The sequence below is a fragment of the Triturus cristatus genome, chromosome 4_1, assembly GCF_964204655.1.
Source record: "Triturus cristatus chromosome 4_1, aTriCri1.1, whole genome shotgun sequence".
Lineage (NCBI taxonomy): Eukaryota > Metazoa > Chordata > Amphibia > Caudata > Salamandridae > Triturus > Triturus cristatus.
In genome coordinates, this window is record NC_140585.1 from 702,584,885 (window position 1) to 702,608,652 (window position 23,768).

The window sequence follows — 23,768 nt, forward strand, 5'->3', positions numbered from 1 at the left end:
ACCGGTTTCGGTCTACCAAATCAAATGCTGCCCGGAAGTCGATGAGGGAGCTGAATAACATACCCCCTGCTCCACCGACATCCACATAATGGACCAAAGAGAGGAACAGTGGTCCATTGTAGAGTGCCCCTTCTTAACCCCCCCCCTATTCCGGGAGTATTATCTGATTAACTTTTACCCATTCTTTAAGTTTTTCCTGGATTAATTTCGCAAATACCTTCTATCCCATTTCGCAAATAACTTCTATCCCATATCTAAAAGGTAATTAACCTATACTTGTTTGGAATCTTTACATATCCCCATTTATGGATGGGTCTGATGATTGCTTCTTTCCTGGTTTGGGGCATCTGCCCTGTATCGAGAATGCCAGCAAACATTTTGAAAAGAGTTTCGCCCACCAGTCTGATTTGGTCTTTGTGATTACTGCAGGGAGATTATCAGGGCCGGCTGCTCTAGTCAACGTTAGATTTGCTATGATGCGTTTAACATTGCAGTCTGAAAACAACAGCCTAATATCCTCCCCAATCTCTGATCATAATGCATGTTCAGTAATTACTTGCTGTACACCTTTGTTATATATTTCCCCAAGTCTCATTCCAAATCATCTTCTGTGACTACAGAAGTCATAATCGCCTGTGTCTTCCCTGACTCCTTTTGGAACAATTTCCAAAACTTTTTTACATCTTTAGTTTAAATTGCCTCTAGTATGTTTCCCCAGCATCTCTCTTTATATGTTCTTTTATGTTCCCTGATGACCATTTTGTAAATTTTCTTTAATTTCTGTAGGCTTATCATCGTATCTGTATCATTCTTCAATTTCAGTCTTCTTTCCCCTTTTCTTATATTTGATTTTTAATTTCCTACATTCCTCATTCAAGCAGCTATTCTTTTTGTTCTGACCTTTCTTATTCCTATCTTTCTTGTGGCTTTTCTCCTTTAACCTAACCCTTAGACATTAGACAATGTGGGTAATCACATTTTCGAACCAACCTACGTTACTGATATTAGGAATATCATCTAGTATTGACACTGCTGAAATGACCCCAATGTCCCCAAACACTTCTCAGTCGTACAAGTAATCAGCCGTTTGAGGTACTCCATTTGTACTGGGATGATTGTATCTCTTAATTTTTTATTTCCTTCAACTATCTTAGCTCTAAGTGGGAAGTGATAACTTCCCTCACTCCTCATCACCTCAAAATCTCTCATCAATTCAAAAATCCATGCATGGGTAAATATTTAGTCTATTGGGCATAGTTGATTGCCTATCCTAAATGTACGGCTTGCTGGCCAGTCTGACTCCATCCTTCCATTAACACAGACTAGGCACATTGAGCAATAAAGTTGCCTAGGGTTCTGTCTTGCGCAGTGACTCCCCCTCTCGGGAAGCTGGCCACTTACATATTGAAAGCCAGCAGTAACTCTTTGCAGCCTAGATCAACTCTACAGAGATCTAGTTTGTGATTAAAATGACCTAGTACTAAAACAAGGTCTCTTTGATTTGCATCTGTTATCTCCTGAATATCCTCTTTAAACGTGCCCAGTTCATCTTGATACTCCATATGTATACCCCACTGTATACAGTGGTAGTTTCTGTCTTCTTGCGTTGGGGCGTTGTCCCACTCGTATTTTGCCCCCCATGGCCCCTCATTACATATGAATATATTGTAGTTCGGTTTATTAAATCACTGACATTTTTATTATATTTGGGGCTGTGAGTGGGGACTCAGAGACGTGAGTCAGTCTTCAGCTGCTCGGTGTTTCTGAAGGGGGTGGGGCTTAAGGTAAATTGACACACATGGCAACAAGCGCACAGCAAATATGCCACAAGTGCTCATGTCGGGTTGGCCGGCTGCCTTTCTCCGGCCAGCCCGACATGCTCTCTACAGGCTTCTCAGTACTGCACATTAGTGACTGTGAGTTGCTAAAAACCACAGACTCCCAGTCACTTAATGAGCAGTGAGTTTTCCCACTCCAGCCAATCCTGGCGCTGCTCTAAGCAATAGAGCAGTGTCTGGATTGGCTGTGTGATAATGTGGTTGCAAGATTTTTGCAGTTGCTGGGCTGATCCAGCAAGTTTGTCTGTGTGCCTCCCCCTTCTCGGCCAGCAACATAGAGTCCAAGCCAGAGACCACACCCCACCTCACCTCATGCAGTTGTGGGCAGACTCAAGTAGAACACCGATCTGGAGTCCGAGTCAGAGACCACACCCGACCTCACTTCATGCTGCTGTGTGCAGATTTGAGTCAAACAGCGATCCGGAGTCCGAGACAGAGAACACACCCAACCTCACCTTATGCTGCTGTGGCCACACGGCAGACTCGAGTCGAACAGCAATCCGGAGTTGAGCAGTGGAGTGGACGCAGCTTTAAATCATTGATACATAACTGAAATATCAGCTTGGAAGTGGAACTCGTGAGTTTAAAAAAATAACTTTATTCCCTTCTGTCTTGGGTGAAGAAAAAAGGTAGCTCGGCTGTGGTTTGTTTAAGTTATAATGGATGCTAGTCAGGGCTTTAAGTGGACCGGTTCTCACCGGGTCTGAGCACCGGCAGTTTTTTAAAGGGTGGCCTCGAATCTGGTATCTATAGGGCTCTGTTTTGTGCCCTAGCACAAGCGGGCCATTGTTTTCCGGATTGCAGTGACAGCAGGCAAATGGATGTGTGCTGCTCACACTGCTCACTTCTCACTAGTGGATTAGTTACAGCATGATGTAATGCCAAGTGAGCGTTGTAGGGGAAGGGAAATCCTTGCTTCTTACATCTCCCATGTGTCTGCTTTTTAAAACACAAGACTCAGAGCGCTGTTGCGAGTGAGGGGGCCCTATTGAATAGCGCACACTGCAAATTGCCACTTCTCTTTTTGAAACTCAGGAGAAGCAACATTGCCGCGGTGTCACCAGGGCTTTAAGTGGTAGCTTTTTCAATATTACATACAAGCCTTAGTTGCTGCTTATTTTTCTTATGCAACTAACAACCATTGAGGAAGCCAGTAGTCCTGGCTAGGTATAATGTTACTTGTTGTGTCATATATCTGGATGCAATGACAGAAACAGCAAAATACAAGTCGGGCGGCACACTATGCTAAGCACGGATTTTTAGCTTGTGTTTAAGCCACACCCTTAGTTACATTTGCCAAGACCCTTTGAGAGACCCCCAGTTTTTACATCCCACCTAAAGCCCTGATGCCAGTACCAGGGGCCTTGAAAAGGTTTCTGCAGTATTTTAATTGAATTACTGCCTTTTGAGCTAGGGAAACATATGACAGTTAATGACCCCGTCCTTTTCTTTCCTCATAACATGCGCAGACTGGCTGGCTAAAAAGTCCACATGTTTTGCATGCAGCATTCAGTATTTATTTTACTGTGGGAAGTATTATTTAATTAAATGTATTCCAAACGCATCATTAATAACTTTAGAAAGTTCGTACTGTTCGCTTGAAAGCACGTTCATGCAATTTGTCTCATGACAATGAATGGACTGAATTTCAAACACACATTTTTGGTTAGGGTCCACTGGGTGGTGGCGTTGTTACGACATTTTGGAGTTGGGAGACTGAATCAGTGTGCAGATATTTTGAGATTAATATAAAATTGATTTGCAGTTGTATTTTTTTGAGTAATATCCTTGTGGTTGTGAGAGAAATCTGTTTGCAATTTTCATGCTTCTGCAATGCGTGATCAATCCAAAGGTTGAGGTTCCGCCATCAGTGTCTCTTAAATTGTAAATTTCTTGCTCTCCCTGCTTGGCTCTGTGCAGCGCAAATCCTTCATAAATATCATTTGTTCGAAGGAGAAGGAAGGCCACGAAGGGCTCTTCCCCATAGCTGCCCATGATGGACAGGTATTAAAATGTTTTGCACATTTATTTGTTTATTTGTTTCGTATTGCCCAATAATAAATAAAGTGCATATCCCACCTGAGCAGGGTTCAGAGCGCTGACTCGCTCACACCTATCGGCGCTCTGAAACATGGTCGGGTGAGTAGAATGGATACAACTCAGCCATGCATTGGCGGAGCCAAATGCTTTCTGAGAAAGCATGTTGTTTGGTTGTGAGGACCTCGATCTGTTTCTTTGCTAATTGCACCGTGAGAAACAAAGGGACATGCAACAAACATAATGCAGCAGCCAGTAGCCAGCAGCTCCGCTCGTGAGGAGCCCTGTCTTTATGGCCTGAGTGACAAATGTTACATTGCATGAGAAATGGCTTGAATTTTACTGCTTGCATTTGGAAACAATAAACACATACTGGTTTGCTGAAAGCAGGCACTTCCAAATGCAAGCAGTAAAATTCAAGGCATTTGACAATACATAAACTAACAATACACAGTAGGGCCTGATACAAATTCCATGGTTGACACAATGTACTGTAATGTAATAATTTTAGACAGGAAATCCCAGGAAGAGGAGGGCCCACTTACTTGCCAGTTGATGCACTGTACTCTTGTGAACAGGACAATGCAGGGAGTTAGCATTTTAAAGATGCGGAAATGGACTGTTACTTGGAAGCAGTGATAGGACATAAAAAATAGAACATTATTTTTGTAGCACATGAATTTAACAGCATTGATTGTGTTATGTGTCGTCATGTTGTGTTATGTGTCGTCATGCAGGGCAGGCTATAGCGCTTATGGCAGCTAGGGTAACATTGTTTGTTGGCGCCCTCCCCCCAAAACCCTCTTTCCCCACATATTCCCTCACTGACAATCTCCAACAGTGCCCCTCATCTCCCCATAGCCCTTCTCTCACATTCTTTTCTTTTGTTTTATAATGCTGTGTAGTGTTGGGTTTCTCAAATTGGCGTGAAAATGCACCATTACACCACTCTTTTTTCAAATTTGTTATGCCGGTTGGGCTCACTCGCTGCGCTCGCTCGCCACTGTGCACTCAGCTTCAGCTCTTACACATCACCACTTTTAAAAGGCACCAGCCGCTACTGCCTGCATATAGACGTTTACGATGATTAAACCATCATATTCGGGGTTAGAATCCAAAAGGAGCACTCTCCCGGCCACAAGCCATATGCATTTAACTTTCAGAGGGATCAATTTTAACACCCCGCTAGATAATTATAAAACAAAGAGCTACCTGACGTTTAGAGGTCAGGGTGAACCCGATGAGGAAGCATGCAACTATTAGAGTGGGTGAGAGTTATTTATAAAAAAGGATTATTTTCCCTTTTCCCCACCACCTTTTGAGGTGGTGTATAGGCTTGTATCTTCTAGCAGAGGGATACCTTTATGTTTATTGTGTAGTTTCTAGGGAGAACGCATCCCCTCATCCTTTGACACGCTAAAGGTTCTCACCACCCCTCCAGGTTTGGTAGGTCTCATGACCTCCCTTATCATAGTTCTGAGTAGTTTGCAGAATTCCTCATGACCCACAAGCCTGATTGGGACTTTGTGGCAGAGACATGGGCTATTAAGTCATCTGGTCTTGACCTGGTAGAGGCCATCCCTTTAGGATACACCATTACTAAACATGGTAGGGTAGGCAGAGTAGGAAGAGATCTGGCAGTCATACACAAAACTAGGTATACATGCCTTTGAAACCTTTTCCTACTTTGGTCCCCTGTGAAGCACTATACTTCTCTATAAAATTAACCTACCAACTAATTTGCAGTAATTTTAGTTTACAGACCTCCTGGACCTAACTCTTTCTTTATTCCAGAGTTTGCACACCTAATTGAACCCTATTTGGATAAACACAATATCACAATTATGGGGGACTTTCATTTCCATTTGGAAAATGATATGTGCAAGGACTCCCGGGCCTTTAGAGACATGATAGCAAGTTGTGGACTCTCACAATTAGCAATGCTACCTACACATGGAGCAGGCAATACATTAGATGCCATTTTCTCCATTGACCTTCATCTTTGTGTCTCTGAGCCCCTACCCCTCACTTGGTCTGACCATTATGCTGTTCCCTTTTCTCTACCAGGCCTATTAGGCAAGATACAGTTACCGGTGGAACAAATAGAATTTCCAAAAGAAATAGGAAAGGGCTTGGTAAAGAATCCTCATCACATGACATATTTTAGAGACTTTCTCATGGGGCTGAATCCTGAAGGAGGAGTTGCGAGCTGCCATAGGATTCTGATTAACACAACCCCAAAATGTTCTGTAGGGTCGTGTCCAAATTGTCATCTGCCGCTTCCTTACATCAGGGATCTTCCCATTATCCGCATGGGGACTAAGAAAGGGGCGACTAAAAAGACAGATGACCCTTCTTAAATGTCTACTCCTTAATGCCAGGTCGCTGATCAAACACAGTATGGAATCAGCCGCGGCCCGTGGAGGGAGTTCCGTGGGGCGGTAAGGCGGGGCGGGGGAGGGGCAGGTTGGTGGGTTCTAAAAACCGGAATATGGATAATTGCAGGTAAGTAAACAATTAAATAAATAAAACGAATTTCGTAGCACGCGCTGCATCGCAAATGTAATTGTTTACTTACCTGCAATTATCCATATTCCGGTTTTTAGAACCCCCCCACCATGCCCCTCCCCCGCCCCGCCTTACCGCCCCACAGAACTCCCTCCACGGGCCGCGGCTGTATGGAATGGAAATTTCTCATTGAGGAATAAAACATCAAGTTGGCCCTCATTACTGAGTCCTGGTCAGATAAAGGTTCAGGACCAGACCTAGCTAAAGCCACACCCCCTGGCTTCCTCTGCTACACGCAAGATAGACCAATCGAGAGGGGTGGAGGACTGGCAGTTATCTACCACAGCGTCCTGGAGCCTTCCTTTCTTACAGCCTCCAATCAGGCCTGCGAAGCACTTTTGCTTAGTGTCCGTACTTCCTACCATGATACATTCAAGGTGATCCTCCTTTACCTCCCTCTGGCCCCAGAAGTGCTTTTTTAGAGTCCATTGGATCACTTCTGGAGGAGGGGCTCTGTGATAACTCCTTCATGGTAATGGGAGACTTTAACTTTAACCTAGAGGATCACAATGGCCCGGATACTATGAGGCTGCAACAAATCATAAGTGAGGGGAGTCTTAAGCAGCTTGTAGAAGGTTCCACCCATGTAGCAGGTCATACGCTGGATAGGATTTATTCCAATAATCCCAACCTGACCTGCACTAAGGTACTGCCACTCCCTTGGAAAGACCACTCCGTTATGATGAATACAAGCCCCAGCTAGGCCCGCAAGAGACAAGGGTTCGCTCTTCTGTAACGAAATCTATAAGGAAGTTGGCACGGAAACTGCAAAGTACAAAAACAACGTTTATTAACCCTTAAGGGTGGTCCTACAATCCACACAACACTCTTCAGTATTGCATGGAGTAGCACAAAGAACTTGCGTACATAGTCCCCTTTTATACACAGCAGAGGGGCTCATAGTGGGTGGATACAACATGAGGCCGAACAACATTACCATCTATGGTCATTCTCGATACTGAATCAATACATGGGCGGAGCTAACACACTCCTTGGGCCCGCGAAAACACATGGTCAAGCAAAGCTAATTATAACAGATGTGGTCAAGTCTGGGCATGCGCCAGATAGACAAGAAAGCTATTTATAACTGTTACTAGGCAGATTACAAGAGCAACTAACACAGAGGCCGGACTCTCCTCGTGGTGAACACGTGGCAGCATGCCAATACAAAATGGAGTCCGGACTTCGGCCAACATAATGAGGAAAACATGATAATAGGGAAGCATTAATGTCTTCAGTAAATGCTTAATCACATTCTACTTTAATTTACAACAGACGACCCTTTCAGCATTTACTGAAGACATCTGGCTTCCAAGAATAATCATCGTATATGTCAATTATCATCATTCCTTTAACCTCTTTAGCTAGCCCCTTCTGGCGGGCAACATCGGCAATAGCTTTCTTATCTGGAATGCAGAATGAAATGCATACGGAACAGCACAATGGTCCACATTGAATACACATACAGAGAAAGAACAGAATTGCTATAATAATGCAGAGACCAGTTAAGACCTTCCATCCCCAGGCAGTAACCAACGCCCAAAACCATCCAGAAAAGGACCAAGTGCCGTTTTCTGTGTGGATTTCAGCTGCTATTTTATGCAGCTTGTTAATGGCGTTATAAACGGATGGCGTATGATCAGGGATGAACACACAGCAGCTACTTCCAATAATTTTACAGGCTCCTCCTCGATCAGCTAGCATTACATCCAATACCATACGATTCTGCAATGCAACAATCCTAGTAATTTGTAACTCTTCCGTAAGATTCCCAAGAGAAGCAGCAGTCTGATTAGTCACAGCTTCTACCACTCTTGTCAATCTTCGGATCTTCCTACTATTCAAAGCGGCTCCAACAAAAAAGAACAATCCTAAGTTAAAATCAATATACTGTTGCAAGCTGGTATCTGTTTGATCCACCTCATCAATTGATAGAGTACGTTTATATCTATTTACAGTCACATTATTCAACAGTTTTAAATCCTTATGATATGACGCGGGTGCTAAAAATACAGGAGGTAATAGGAATGATACATAACATACCCCAGACCACCCAGCCGGCAAACGGTAATAACCTTTATTTCCACATACAAAGTAGGTATTATGGGATGCTAGGAAGGTACTGTTGTTTAACCCATCGATGTTTAATACGGTTATACAATCACTGACACCAACAGGGATAAAACCCACACTCTGGACACACAGGTCCGCTTGGGCTTGTGCTACTTGGATTACGAATTTGCCCTTCCCCACAGTGTCTCTGGTGTTCGTGAAGATATAGGGGATGGATTCATTGTCCGGTCGGTACTCTTCCCATTCCCAAATTGTCCCATTCGCTTGTGGATATCCATTCTTGTCCTGATGGCATTCTTTATTAAGTCTGAAAAGCAATCGTCCCACTGTCGGTTTCCGAGTGGCAAACAACAAAGTGTACCATGCTCTACAAGAGCCATTGTGAGAGAAAGGAAGTGGTATGAATGGCGTACCTCCTTTCTTCTGATGGGCTGGCATCATCCCACATATCCAACAGTTCGTAGCGTTTGTAGCAACGTGGGTGTGATGCAGCATCTGAATGAAAGTGTTATTCAAATAGGATTGTCGATGCTTCAACTCTTGATATGGCAATGTATAAAAGTAGTGCTCCACAGGCACAGGAGTCGTCAACACAAGTGTCTTTCGAGCAGGAGTTGCCTCCTCCACAAACCATGTGGTTATACCAACGATAGCTACTGTTAGCATGAACCCCAACGCACAAAGGATTTTCTTCTTCTCCATGTCAAAAGAAACAATACCCTGATATCTTCCTGAAACTAAAAAGTCTGTCAGAACTCTTCCCCTTGGGCAGCGGTTGATTTCTTCACCAGCGGGCCAAGACGGGTGTCGCTACACTAATGCAGGGCTGATCCCCCCCCCTTGCCTCATCGGCTCTCCGTTTCACTAACCCAAGGGCCGTTCTGACAGTATGTCCCGGTACTGGAAATCCCACTTCCTTGGTCGCAGATGATATCGCCTTCCTCCAGAAGTCGTGTGGTCCGAAAAGACCTCCTCAGTGTCGTTTGGCTCTGCAGCACGGCCTGTCTCTGCTGCTAGGATTTCTCGTTGATCGGTCAGCACGGCAGACTCCACCAATCCGGGCGGTACCTTTCGACAGTGTAAGGAATGGATCCAATTCTTCCTGTTCGAGACTTGCACTGCCGTCCTTGTTGCAAGGAGAACTTGCTCAGGTCCGACCCATCTCGGCTCCAAACTGTTCGTTCTGTCGAAGACCTTTATCATTACATGATCTCCAGGCCGGAGACCATGTCCTTCGCCAGTAGACCGATCAGGGAGCGCCTCTCGGACCTGTTGATGAATAGAAACCAAGTTATCCGTTAACTGTGCCAGATAATCACTCATCATCACACAAGGTACATCATACACAGCCTTAGGCCTTGGTGGACCCCAAATATTCATTGGGCGTCCAAATACAATCTCATAGGGTGTAAGGCCGGTTCGAGAGTGTGGCACCGACCTAATTGACAATAACGCCAGTGGCAAGGCGTCTGGCCAAGCCAAAGATGTTGAAGCTTGGATTTTGGCGATCTTAAGCTTCAGCGTACCATTATACTTCTCGACTAGTCCTGCAGACTGGGGGTGGAACACGGCGTGGAACTTCTGGGTGATGCCTAGGCCCTTCAAGACATACTTTATAACATCCGCTACAAAGTGAGGGCCATTATCACTCCACAGAAGTCTACAGACGCCGTATCGGGGGAAAAACTCTTTCAGCAATAGCTTCGCTGTAGTCATTGCAGTATTGTCTTTCGCAGGGTACGCCTCAACCCATTTACTGAAGGCGCAAACCACTACTAGAACATACTTCAAGTTGTTACAGCGCTCAAGCTGGATATAATCCATCTGCAGAACCTCAAAGGGTGCAGTGGGCGTCGCAAATCCTCCTGCTGGAGTTCGCGTGCCTTTCCCTGGGTTATACTTCAGACAGATCATACAGGTCTGCACCACCCTCTTTGCCGTGCTAGCAATCTCTGGATGCTCCCAGACTTGGGTAAGCAATTTCACAATTGCGGAAGCTCCAACATGTGCTAGCCCATGTGCCATCTGAACCATAGGTTGTACAAAGGCCGTGGGTAATTTCCATCTATCCATCTGCTTATTTCTCCAGCAACCCTCGTCATCCAGTTCTCCTTCGCTAGCCCATTGTTCCCGCTCTTTGTCAGAAGCGGTCTTTTGTATTTCTCGCACTTCCTCCTTCGCATCATGCCATCTCTCCACCTGTGACTTCACTACATACATGGCAGTAGTACCGGGCTGCATCGCAGTCTCCCGTGCTACTCGATCCGCCAACGCATTCCCTTCTCCAACCTTATCAACTACTTTCCTATGGGCACTACACTTAACAATGGCAATTCTCTTCGGGTATGTCAATGCAGTTAAAAGATTGTGGACTAACTCTCCATGCATTATCTGTACCCCATGTGACGTTAGAAACCCTCTCTCCTTCCAGAGTAGGCCGAAATCGTGCGCTACTCCGAAGGCATAGCGGCTGTCTGTGTAAACATTCACACACAATCCTGTACTGAGCTCACACGCTCGTGTTAACGCTATCAGTTCCGCTGCTTGAGCTGATTTCTGTGGTATGCGTGCTGTCTCCACTATCGTCTGTAACGTGGTAATTGCATACGCTGCTGAAGTCGTACCATCTGGTAGCTTCAGGCATGATCCATCCACCCACAACTCTCCATCTACATCTGAAAAGGGCGTATCCTGGAGATCAATACGACCCTTTGTTTGTTCCTCAGTTACAAGAATACAATCATGCGCTTTCTGTGCCTCAGGCTGGGTCTCGGGATATGGCAACAATGTGGCCGGGTTTAATGTCACGCACCTTTTCAACGTAATATGAGGAGCCAAAAGCGTCAACTCATATCCCGTTAAACGGGCACTGGTCAAATGCTGTGTCTTTGTTTGATTAAGCAGGGCATCAACAGCATGGGGAACTAACACCAACAGTTTATGGGATAACACAATTCCTTCACTCTGCCGTATTGACACAGCTGTCGCCGCAACCGAGCGAAAACACCCTGGCAATGCTCGGGCGACAGGATCAAGTACGGCCGAAAAGTATGCACAAGGGCGCTGCTTATCACCATGCATCTGCACTAAGACTGATAATGCACATCCATCTTTCTCATGCACATACAACGAAAAGGGTTTTGCATAATCAGGGGTCCCTAACACTGGTGCTGAACAAAGGGCCTGTCTCAATTGCTGAAAAGCAGCGTCACACTCATCTGACCAGGGGATCGGGATGGGCGTGTCTTTTGTCAAGAGAGCTAGTAATGGCTTAGCTATGTGTGAAAACCCCAATATCCACTGTCTACAAAAAGAAACAAGACCCAAAAATGCACGCACATCCTTCTGCGTGGATGGCCTCGGTGTGTCCAAAATTACTTGGATACGATCTGGTGTGAGTGCACGCCCCTCCTTAGACAAAAGGTGACCCAAATAAGTCACCTTTGGTCTACAGAATTGCAATTTCTTCCTAGAGACCTTGTGATTGTGGGATGCTAAAAAGGAAAGTAAGGCTAACGTGCTCTTCTCACACAACTCCAGGGTGTCAGCCGCCAACAAGATGTCGTCGACATATTGAATGAGGGTGACCCCCTCGAGTAAAACAAAGGAATCCAACTGTCGTTTCAAAGCCTGACTGTAAATACTAGGGCTTTCTGTATAGCCTTGGGGAATTCTACAAAAACAATAAGATCTATTGTTTAATGTGAACCCAAAAAGAAATCGGCTATCAGGGTGAATGGGAATAGAAAAGAAGGCATTTTTCAAATCAATCACCGAGAACATGGTCGCCGTAGGCGGGACCAAGGTAAGCAACGTCGTGATATCGGAAACCACCGGGTACTGAGGTATCACGATCTTGTTTACCTCCCTCAAATCAATTATGAACCGATAGACCTTTGCATCCGTGTCCTTTTTCAGAATAGGGAGAATCGGACTGTTACAGATATTATAGGGAACTTCTTCCACTACTCCTACTGCGATCAAATCTTGCACAATCTGTATGAGAGCCTCCTCGCCCTCCTGGGAAATACGATACTGTGGGAGGCGCGGTAGTACCGCCCCCTCCTGGACACTAATGTGGACCGGAGGAATCACCATTTGTCCGACATCTGTGTCCGAAGTCGCCCATAAAGCTCGGGGGAGGGTAGCCAACAACGCATCCTCTGAGATCGTACACATCCGCCCAGATCGGGGGTAGTTGTCATTTAAAATCACCCTCACACCCTCAGGGGAACAGCGGATTGTGGCCCTAAAGTACTTTAACATATCAAGGCCCATAATGTTATCCGGTGTGTACGGAGCAAGCAGAAACTGACAAGGCGCAGAAAAGCAATCAACTTTAAATGCAAGGGGCTGTGAAAGAGGGCTTCGGGAGAGTGTACCGTCAAACCCTACCGATGTAACTATTGAGCCGGATGGGGGAGCCCCCGGAACCAAGTACCTAGACAATGCACTACGTGTCGCTCCTGTATCCACTAGGAACTGATCGGTAGAACCTAAAACCTCAGCCGATACATAAGGACCCGTCTGATCGACCGGCACCTCAACTGATTCGGACCCCCATCCTACGCATTCCTATGCATGCTGAGAATCATGATATCCCGATCGATCGATGTCCGATACATGATACTGGTGCTGACGATCGAAAACATTTGAGCTATCTCGGTGCTGTCCGGCAGTATCGAAACGGGCATTATCGTTGGAATTCCCTCTAAAGTTCGAGAAGCCCCCTCTACCTCTCGGGCCACCCGGAGTGTGCCCCTGACGCGAAGCACGCAACGCTGGGCAATCCCTGGCCCAATGGCCCAACTGCTTGCAATACGCACACTGGTTCCTATTCAAATCAGATCGGCCCGAAGGGGGACCATAAGATCCGCCCCTTCCTCTATTATTATTACCCCGGCGGGGCGGGCCATATACCTGTGCTAACATCACTTTAGTTTTGAGATCTTTCGATTTCTTCTCCTCCTGGCCCTTCGCCTCGTGCTCCTGACGCTCATAATACTGGGCGATGGTCAGAAGGGCCGTCGGTGTCGCGGAGGACCAAGAACTCTCACTCGCTTTTAACCGGGCCGCAACTGCCGGCAGCAGATTAGCCACATATTTGTCCGCGAAAAGGTGGCGGCCCGTGTCGTCAGTAAGCGACTGGCCACTAAAATCATGAAACGTCTCCTCAAAGCGCGTAAAGAAGTCCGCGACTGACTCGTCAACTTTCTGTTTACACGCAGCTAACATATTCCAATCAATCTTTTTAGGGGGGATAATCGTCTTCAACTTAGCCACAATAGCCGCAGGGAGATCCAAAATATTCTGGGGTGGTTTCTGTGCGGGCTTCCGTTCCCTATCCTCATCCTCAAGGTCAGACCACCGGGCCTTAAAGGCAACCGCATCATCTACCTTTCGGACAGAGCGCCACGTATCCGGCGGTAGGATAAGGCCAAAGAACAAGTCTATATCCGCTAAGGTCATAATGCAAGAATTCAAGGCCCCCTCAACTTCTTCATAGAAGGCCGCTGGATTCTTGCGGGGGTCAGGCAGCGCATTCTTTAATGCCATAACATCGGCCCTATGCCATGGAGTATAAACCCAATTATACACAAAATATCCCCTTGCATCGGCGGAGTTAATATCCGAGCTAGTCCCTGCTCCCTTGGGAGGAACATACAAAGGCGCCGCCTCTCGCATTGGTTTAACATGCACTATGTCATCCTTATCTGACTGGGAGGCGGATGGGTGGCCCCCTGCTGCAGACGAATCCGACTGCTTCTCCTCCTCCGTTTGTTGACGTGCTTTCTCTCTAAGGGCCAGCACCTCGTCCCGTAAAGCGAACAGCCGCCGAGCCGCCTCAGGAGCCTTAGGGGGAGAAAAAACACCATTACGTAATGCTCCGGCATCCGAAGACACTTCGTCAGGCTCAAGGACACTAGAATATTTTCGGAAAGCAGCAATTACTTCATCCGCGAAATGAGACAGAAAATACACCCTCTCTCTATCTTGCCACGACCCCCAAGTATGGAACAACTCCTCCTTAGACATCTTGCCCTTAAGTGCACGGAGGGAAAGTTTCCGAAGCTCAGCCATATGCTCGGCCGATAACATGGACCGTGTGTCGACCTTACCCGGAGCCGAGCCAGAATCTTGCGGCCGCGGAGCAGATGCGCCAACATAAGGGGGCGGAGAGCGATCTAGTAAATAAAAATCGTCATCAGGATTATTAAGGACAGGATAAAGTGGCTGACGAACAACATATTGACCCGAAACTTGTAGCCTACGCTCTTTCTCTTGTCTGTCCGTTTGCTCTTTGTCCTCCCGACGCTTCGCTTCCTGCGCTCGCATATGATCATTCTTTCGTTGCTCCTTATCAAACAGCGCTTTCTCACGTTTCTCTCGCTCACGCACTTCCTTCACCCATAATCGCACACACTCAAACATATCCTGACGAGCACGTCGCTTACACATACACTGTTCCACATACTCAATCTTACGTATATCAAACGATCCATACAAAGGCCATCGCAACTCAGGATCCTTCCTCGTATATTTCCTCCATAACGTGCTGTACATTATGGAAGAAAGACCATGCTTCACGTACATATCCCTATCAGGAGTCCCCTCTGGGGGAGCTGGAGCAGATTCCTCGAGGTTCAACCGGTTCCCAAAACAGCAGCACCACTTACGGAGTGCGCTAAAAGCAGGCATGCTAGGAATAATGCAAAATATGCAGTATTATCAAGAAAAGGGCACTTAATCGTTGCGCCGTTCAAAGTTTACACAGCTCCGGAGAAATTTCTCCACATTACCTGCCTATATGTGTTGCAACGCATATATTTTCACAAAGACAAATTCAAAATATGACTAGTCACCATCAATCAAACTCAAATAGCTAGACCAGGCTTCAAAACTCGGAGCAAGTACCGTACAACGGTTCTTACCAATCAAGAGTCCAGGTTCCAACTGCCAAGCTCCACAATCGCCCAAACGGCTCTCACGGCAGGACCGACAGAAGAGGTCTCAGTCGATGACCGGCGCCACCCAGACGGTCAGCTCGGAAGGGAAGGAAAAAAAACCTCGGGATGCCAGGGCTAAGACGCCGCTGGCAGTGATCACGTCCCCGGCCAAACTCCTCACCTTCGTCGCGACCAGTCCTTCGAGCATCCGAGTCGCCGATGAGCCCCACGTGACGGGCGCCAATTGATGAATACAAGCCCCAGCTAGGCCCGCAAGAGACAAGGGTTCGCTCTTCTGTAACGAAATCTATAAGGAAGTTGGCACGGAAACTGCAAAGTACAAAAACAACGTTTATTAACCCTTAAGGGTGGTCCTACAATCCACACAACACTCTTCAGTATTGCATGGAGTAGCACAAAGAACTTGCGTACATAGTCCCCTTTTATACACAGCAGAGGGGCTCATAGTGGGTGGATACAACATGAGGCCGAACAACATTACCATCTATGGTCATTCTCGATACTGAATCAATACATGGGCGGAGCTAACACACGCCTTGGGCCCGCGAAAACACATGGTCAAGCAAAGCTAATTATAACAGATGTGGTCAAGTCTGGGCATGCGCCAGATAGACAAGAAAGCTATTTATAACTGTTACTAGGCAGATTACAAGAGCAACTAACACAGAGGCCGGACTCTCCTCGTGGTGAACACGTGGCAGCATGCCAATACAAAATGGAGTCCGGACTTCGGCCAACATAATGAGGAAAACATGATAATAGGGAAGCATTAATGTCTTCAGTAAATGCTTAATCACATTCTACTTTAATTTACAACAGTTATTCGATTTGAATTGTCGCGGCCAACATACCATCAATGCAAACCAAAACTCGATAGCAATAAAGGTCTTGAAAGATATCAATGGCTCAGAGCTAGGAAACCTCCTTAAAGCAACAGTCTATAATCCTCCCTCAGGAGTGGTTGAAGCCACAGCTGCCTTTACAGACTGGGTAGATGCTGCATGCAGCAAACTAGCCCGGTAAAAATGTGAACTCCTAAGCGGGCCCAACCTTCAGCCCCATGGTACTCTGAAGATTTAAGAAAGCAAAAACTCGAATGTAAAGGTTTAGAGCGAGCCTGGAGAAAGGACTATAACAAGATTGACAAAGAAGCGCATAAATCAAGTCTTACGTTATATAAAAAATTACTCCTTGACACTAAAAGGACATTTTTTATGGAGCAGATTAATCAGGCCAAATCTTCCTCCAAAGAACTTATCTAAACTCACTTCCCCCAATATGCCCAAACTACACAGTAGCCCAGAACTTTGTGAAACTCTTGCCTCATTTTTTCAGCAAGAGGAGGAAGCCATCTTTTCCTCAGTCACAGATTCGCAGAAAGAGAACAAAGAGGTATCAGTCAGGGTCTTGCCCATTGGCTCCAATATAACACTGATATTTGATAGCTTTACTCTACTAGAGACATATGAATCTATTAAACTTCTGATGTCGACTCGATCGGGATCCCCTTTGGACCCCTGTCCTATGTTCGTGATTAAACTTACTCCAGACATTATTAGGACAACCCTCACCCCCCGTTTAATGCCATTCTAAATTTGGGCTATTTCCCCAAAATATGGAAAACAGCATCTATCCTTCCATTGCTTAAAAAACTAAATATTGATCCAAAGGTCCTGAATAACTATAGACCTATTTCGCGCCTTCCATTTCCGGCTAAAATGATTGATAAAGCCATGAATGTCCAACTCAGCCTGTTTCTCCAGACCCACAGCATACTGGATCCAATTCAATACGGCTTTCGTGCTTATCACAGCACAGAGCTGGCCTTGGTCAAATTCACAGAGGAGGTAAGAGAGGCCTTGGACCAGGGAGGCGCTGCGATAATGATCATGTTGGATCTCTTGGCAGCCTTAGAAGCGGTTCATCAAGAGGTCTTGATGGACCATTTAACAGAAGGTGGGGAACAAGGCAAGGCCTGAAACCTCTTGAAATCCTTTCTCGAGGAGGAGCCTAGCGCGGAACCAAGATGGCCGCGTAGGTGCGAGGCTCCCGAGGACCTCTGCAACCTCCTACGTTTATCCTGACTTCATCCTGCATCGGTTGAGGGAACTGTGTCGGTGAGCCTGAGCCGAGGTGGTACCCGTTTCCCGTTTTCGAATCGGACCTCGGGTGCCGGAGTGAGCACCGATTGAAGTTTGCGGCCTACCTCTCTCCTGACCCCGGATTCGCGTTTGGGGGCGACCCGGTAACAAAGTGAACAACAACGGCGGGCTGGGCCTGGCGAGTCGCGTACCACGCACTTTCACTTTCACTTTCGCGCCCCCTTGCTGTCTTCGCGAGTGGGATCGCGGCGTTCTTGGTGTTGGGGTGGCCTCGCTGGGAGACCCTGCCTGCCTGCCTGCTGTGGCCCGCTCCGCAGTCCTGGGGTGGCCCCCCGGAGCTCGTGGCCTTGATTGCTCGCTTTCTACTGCGTGGCTGGTGAGGGTGTGAGACCCGCGACGATGGCCACTAAACAAGATGGAGATCGGTTGAAGGCCAAGTCGACCCGGCGTGGCTCCGCACATCAGGCCAACATCATGGACCGCTACACCCTCCCGAAGGGATCTCCCGGTGGACCGCACAAGTCCTCTGAGTGCCCCCCGGATGCCCCGGACTTGCCCACAGATCTGACTCTGCAAGACGTCATGGGCGCCATTGCTGAGATGAAGGCCACGGTGGGCCAGCGGTTTGACACGTTAGCGTATAAAATCGACGCGGTTCTCGTTGATGTCAACCTGGTGAGAGCTGATCTCTCGAAGACCAACGACCGGGTCGATTCTTTGGCCCACACCGCGTCGGGCCTCACGACTGAGGTTGCGGCCCTTCAGACGGAGGTACACCGGCTTCGTCAGGCGAGTGCGCTCATGGATCGGCGCCTGGAGGATTCCGAAAGCCGGGCCCGGAGGAATAATATCCGCATCATCGGAGTACCTGAGGGACGGGAGGAGTCGGCGGCGGATCTTTTTGTGGAGGACCTGATCACTACCCATCTCCAGCCTCGGGGACTGAGTACATTTTTTGCTGTGGAGAGGGCTCATAGAGTTCCCGGGGGACGGCCGAAGGTCGGAGCCCCTCCGCAGCCTCTTATTGCCCGTATCTTTAATTTTCGGGACAGGGATGCAATTCTGCAAGCCTCCAGACTGCAAGGGCCGATTAAGTTGGAGAACATGGAGGTGAACTTTTATCCTGACTTCACCCAAGCGGTCCAGAAGCAGAGACTGAGCTTCTTGGGCGTCAAGCGGCGGCTTCGGGACATGAACTTAAAATACGCCATGCTCTTCCCGGCCAGGCTGCGGGTGGAGGTGGATGGTCGCACTCACTTTTTTGACCGTCCTGAAGCGGCCGGGGACTGGCTGGACACTTTGTCTGGGGGTCGGGATCGGGATGGCGGGGGGGGGCTGCGGGAGGAGAATGCCCACTGGACCGGGACTGAGGTGCTGATACTGGGACTCACTCTGGACGCAGATGCTGCCGCTTTCGGCCAAGCTTAAGGTCTCTCGTTTTTTGTATTCGCTCTCCCTCTTTTGTAGGTGGTGCGGGGTCTCGAAGGGGTACTCTTTCCTCCTCTAGGGGGTTTACCTAGTTTCAACTATATAGGGGCGACAGGCACACTGCAAGTTGGGGGGGCTGTTTGGGCTCATGCAGGGGTGCAGGGAGGGGGGAGTTTTGTTGGGGCGGTTGGGTTGGGGTGGGGTGTTGTTTATTTGTACAACAAGGCAAAAGTATTGTTGTGCTATTCCCAAAGTGCCCTCGGGGGGACGAGTGATTGCTTTCGTTTATGATGGGGGGTAGGGGACTGAGTCTTTTGTCCTGGAACGTTAATGGACGGGGGGACAGGATAAAACGAGGTGTGGTCCTGCAGTTCCTGAAACGAATTTCACCTGACATAGTTTTTCTGCAGGAGACGCACCTCATTGGCAACTCCTTTCGTGCTATGAACCGGCGGGGCTACCGCCTTCTGGCCCATTCGGGCTTCACGTCGGGTTCAAGGGGTGTGGGCATCATGGCCAAGACCTCGCTCCCGTTGGAAGTTGATGAGTTACTCCATGATGACAGGGGACGTTACACGGTTCTGGTGGGTAGAATGGAGGGCAGAGTGATTATTTTTGTTTCTGTCTATGTCCCGCCAGGGTTGCAGACGACCACCTTTGCGGATCTGGGGCGCCTCCTCCTTGGCCTTCCGGAGGGGATCCTGGTGGTTGGGGGGGATTTTAACGCTGTGGTTTCCGGAATTGAGGACCGTCACCCCCCTAGGGATCTCCCCCGTGCCCAAGCGTGGTTGTCTGGCCTATTGGATGCCTTGGGGCTGGTGGATTGTTGGTGTTTGAAACATCCTACGCAGAAACAGTACACTTTTCATTCCGGGGCCCATGGCAGTCTATCAAGACTAGACTATGTCCTGGTGCCGGCGGCGCATGCGGGGAGGATCGGGGAGGTGCGCCATTTGGCGCGGGGTATTTCAGACCATTCCCCGCTCTTATTGCACTTCGATATTCTCCCGAGGGGAGAGGGTAGGGTGGCCCCGATTAATCCCTGGTACCTGCGTGACCCCACCATTCGCGCAGAGTTGGTTAAGTCCCTTAAGCGATATTTTGATGAGAATGTGGGGTCGGTGTCATCTGCGGTCTCGCTATGGGAGGCATTTAAGACGGTGATTCGGGGGGATGCCCTGTCCCTTATTTCCCATTCCCGGAGGCACGAGCGGGAGGAGGTGACCCGTGTTGAAACTGAAATAACTGAGTTGGAGGGTGACCTCGAATGTGGGGTGACGGATGACAAATTACATGTCCTCCGACTCAAGCAGGCAGCCTATAAGGCCCTCGTCACGGAGGCGGCCAGGGGCCTCAGTAGAGAGCAACAGGGGAGACTGTATGATGTGGGTGATAAGGCAGGGAAATTGATTGCGTGGCTGGATAAAAAGGAGAGGGCGAGTCGAGTTGTCCTGTTGATTGAGAAACTGGATGGTGTGTGTGTCACGGAACCGGAAGAAATAGTCGATTGCTTTGCAGAATATCTCCGTGGGGTCTATTCCCCGGTGTCCTCCCGCTCGGAAGAGGATTCCCATGCCCTGCTCAGGGATATAGCGCTGCCTTCCCTTTCGGAGGAGGATAGAGTGTCGTTGGACGCCGCCCCAACCTCTGAAGAAATTGCTCTCGCCATACGCTCGGTCGCTTCCGGCAAGGCCATGGGTCCCAATGGTCTTCCCATTGAACTGTACAAGCTGTGACCGGATACGCTGGCGCCGCATCTCCGTGCGATGTTCCTCGCGGCCCACTCGGCGGGTTCCCTCCCGCTAGACCAGCGTCTGGCTACTATCGTGGTCATTCACAAGGAGGGGAGGCCGCGGGACCGGGTCACGTCCTACCGGCCTATTTCGCTGCTGAATGCGGAGCCCAAAATTCTCGCCAAGGTGTTGGCCAATCGGCTGGTTGGCGTGGTGTGCGATTTGATTCACCAGGATCAGTCCGGCTTTATCCCCCATCGCAACACTGCGCTTAACCTGCGGCGCTTGCATGGGGTGCTCGCGCGTGTCCCGTTTATACGGGAACCGGCCATTTTGGCATCCCTGGACGCCACTATGGCGTTTGACACACTTGAGTGGCCATATATTTGGGCGACACTGGCGAAGTTTGGGTTTGGCCCGGGATTCATTGGTTGGGTGAAATTGTTGTACTCGGGACCGCTAGCGCAGGTGGTTGTGAATGGTAGAGTGTCGGCTCCGTTTGAGCTGGGCAGGGGCACGCGGCAGGGCTGCCCATTATCACCGCTCCTCTTCACGCTTGCCCTGGAGCCCCTGGCGGAGTGGCTGCGGTGAGAACCTTCTATTCGTGGTCTCCGCTGGACCCCCGAGTATGAGGACCGCGTATCTCTTTACGCTGATGATATTCTTCTGTACCTGGCTCCCCCACGTAAATCACTGATAGTACTGGTTGATGTATTGCACTCATTTGGCCTCAACTCCGGCCTGGTCATCAACTGGGCTAAATCGTGTGTATATGTCCTCTCTGGGGAGGATCCTATCCTTCCGCGGGGTTGTCCTATTCAGATCGCCCCGCGGGGATTTAGGTACCTGGGTATCTTCATTACCCTGGACGCGGAGGCCCGATATAGCCAGAACTTGCTTCCCCCCCTCCAGCGCCTGAAGGAGGACGTCGCGCGTTGGAAGCGCTTGCCGCTCTCGCCGCTCGGCCGGGCGGCATTGTTTAAGATGATGTCGCTGCCACGTTTCCTTTATGCTTTGCAGAATACAATGGACGTTGTCCCGGCGCGCTACTTCCGCGAGGTGGAGAGTTTGCAGCGCCGACTGTTTTGGGAGGGTCGGCCGCGTATCGCCCTGGCGAAGCTGACGCTCCCGTGGTACGACGGGGGGGTCGCCCTCCCAGATATCAAGCGATATTACTGGGCCTCCCAGCTGGCTGCGATCAATCACGGCCTTTACGGGCCCGCCCTAAACCCGGCATTTGAGATGGATAAAATGTTACTGCCGGGCGGTGACTATAATCGGGCGCTTTATTCTAGCTCGCATGACGCGCGGCTGACGGGCCCCATGGGGGTCATGGTACGGGTGTGGCACACGGCTAACGTGGCGATGGGGTGGAAGGACCGCTTGACCCGGGCGACGCCACTATACGCATCTGAGCGGCTGGGCTCCCTGTGGACCTCGAAGGGCTTTGAGAAGTGGGACATGATAGGCATCAGCAGGGTGGGCGATCTCTGGACGAGGGGGGGATTTAAAACGTTCGATGTGCTGCGGACAGAATTCCAGCTGCAGGACAGGGAGTACTTTCATTATATGCAGATCCGTCATGCGTTGTGCTCCGTATTTCCGGACGTTGCCTCCATCCCGGAGTGCTCCCCTCTGGAGGATAGAGTGCTAGATGGGCATGTCCCGGACGGCACGATTTCATTGATTTACAAAAAGCTCATCAATGACCGTTCGGGACTGCTGACCGGCCTTCGTGAGGCGTGGGGGGCTGATGGATTGGAGCTGGATGACGAGGACTGGGTGTCTGCAGTGGCCTCCCCGAAAGAGGTGGCCATACCGGCTCGCCTTCGCTTCGTCCAGCTCAAGATACTCCACAGGGTCTATGTTACGGGGCCGAGTCTGATGCATATGGGCTATGCTGTGGACGGGTTGTGTAAGCGTGGGTGTGGTTCTTTGGGGACCTTTCTCCATATTCTGTGGGAATGCCCAGAGGTGGTGCGATTCTGGCGTGGTGTGCATGAGGTTCTGCAGGTAGTTACGCATGTGCCGCTGTTGCCTGAGGCGAGGAGATGTCTTTTGAATGTATGGGAGCCAACCAATTACTCAGTGCCGCAGACGTGGTGGGCGACTCTGGGATATATGGTGGCCAAACGTGATATTGCGCAACTGTGGGGTTCCCAGAGGTCGCCGACTGTCTCGGCGTGGAAGGACAACATGGATTGGTGTATGTTTCGGGAAAAGGTGGTGTATGTTGCGAGAGGTAAGCCTGGGACGTGGGTGAAAGTATGGGGCCCCTGGAACGCCTACCGTGGGGGAATCTGTACCCCGCCACTGCTGCCGGATCCGTCACCGGCTCTGTCTCCTTAGCCTGTTGGTCTTCCCGGTTCTGGGAAATGAGTTTACTTAGTCCCCGTCCTGACCTATTCCCCCCCTCGATATCCCTATGAATCAGTGGGGTCCCCCCCCTAGGGGAGCACATGCTGTTGTTTCCGACTGCGGGTTGCCTTGTGGACTTGTCTTTCTTGTTGTTATTTATATAAAAATGAAACCGTCATGTGGGGTCCGGAAGGTGTGGCTGCCAACGCTTCTTTCAACTCCTGTGAATTCCCTTGTGCCGCAGCGTGCTTTCTATTGTCTGTATTACATGCTCCTTCTGTTTGCTAGCGGCCGGCCTAAAGGTTGTAGGCCCATCTTTGTATATTTTTTGGATTCTGTAATAAACGGTTTCAAAAAAAAAAGAAAAAGAAATCCTTTCTCACCGACAGTATTCAAACGGTGGACTTGGATACGGTTAGATCAAAGCCATTCTCTCTTCCTTGTGGGGTACCGCAGGGATCGTCCCTCAGCCCCACATTTCTTAATGTATACGTATATCCATTGGCAGTCCTGATATGATCTTTTTGGTTTCAATTGATATCATATGCGGATGACACGCAAATTGTGCTGTCCCTTCAGTGCGGCCAAGAAGCTGAAACTGGAACAAGATGTCATGACTGTTTGAAAGCCATCTCGGGGCAGATGTCACGCAATTGCCTGAAA